General features: G+C 51.6%; 1 pseudogene; it reads left to right on the top strand.

Moving 5' to 3' along the window:
- The first annotated feature begins 612 nt into the window (after positions 1–612).
- The window catches only part of LOC103677303, a 978-nt pseudogene continuing 279 nt past the window's right edge, over positions 613–1,311 (top strand).

The following is a 1,311-nucleotide window of genomic DNA, read 5'->3' as shown; positions in this document are numbered from 1 at the left end:
TGGAAGGGGTCATTTTTAGAACTACTCATGGAGTAAATTACTCATTGGTCTTTCTCAGAAAAACCATTATTGGTGGTACTTTTCTCTAATAAGCAAAGGCAAATTTCCTCCAGAAATTCCACGAGTTAAAAGAGATGTACATCTCAGAAGAAAGGACATGTGATTCTTCGTTTATTTAGAATAGTGCACACAACCATTTAGATCCTGGGAAACTTTTCAAGAAGGAAGGAAGGAAGGAACAGGAATGAAGGAAGAAGGGAAGAAAGAAGGAAGGGAAGAAAGGAGGGAAGGAGGGAAGGAAGAAATCCAACCTAGAGAAGACCACTTAAAGTCATCAAAAGAAAAGAAAGAACGATCATAGCTCTCACCTCCACTTTACAGACAAGAGAACTGAGGCTCATAAAGGTAGTCTTGCCGAAGATCACAGATTTGCCAAGTACAGGTGGAAGTTTTTCGATTCCAGTTTTGCGAGTTTCCAGCTCACCGGTCCCCCGCCAACAGTCAGCCTACAGCACGTCCAGCGGCTCTCGGGGCCCCTGATGCTCTTCCTCTTCTACCATTTCACTCCCGCCTGGATCATGGTCTCCACTAACCTATTTCTTTCTTCACTTAGATGGAGAGGTCTCTGGAGTCGGGCAACATGTCCAGAGTCCAGGAGTTTGTCTTGCTGGGCTTGTCCGCCAGGCTGGGCACGAGGGGCATCCTGTTTGCCGTCTTCCTGACCCTCTACCTGCTGACGCTCCTGGAGAACACGCTCATCGTCTGTCTCATCTGCAGCCACAGCGAGCTCCGCAAGCCCATGTACTTCTTCCTGGGCAACCTGAGCTGCCTGGAGATGTGCTATGTGTCAGTGACCATGCCCAGCCTGCTCGTGGGGCTGAGGTCCAGCCCCTGCCATGTGTCTTTCACTGCCTGCATAATTCAGCTGTTTTTATTCATTGCTCTAATTAGTACCAAGTGCACCCTCCTGGCCTCCATGGCCTATGACCGCTACGTGGCCATCTGCCGCCCACTCCACTACCCACTGCTCATGAGGCCCCAGGTCTGCCTGGGCTTGGCCATGACTTCATGGCTTGGGGGATTGCTGGTCTCGGTGGTCAAGACATCTTGCATCGCCAGCCTGTCCTACTGCGGCCCCAACGTCCTCAACCACTTCTTCTGTGATGTCTCCCCTCTGCTCAACCTATCGTGCACTCACGTGGCCCTGACCGAGCTGGTGGACTTCATCTCCGCCGTCGTCATCTTCTGTGGGTCATTACTGGTTGCGCTGGCCTCCTACGTGGCCATTGGCAGGACTGTGCTCCGCATGCC

Source organism: Ursus maritimus, unplaced genomic scaffold, assembly GCF_017311325.1.
Source record: "Ursus maritimus isolate PB19 unplaced genomic scaffold, ASM1731132v1 scaffold_19, whole genome shotgun sequence".
Taxonomy (NCBI): domain Eukaryota; kingdom Metazoa; phylum Chordata; class Mammalia; order Carnivora; family Ursidae; genus Ursus; species Ursus maritimus.
This window is presented reverse-complemented; position numbering and strand designations above follow the sequence as displayed.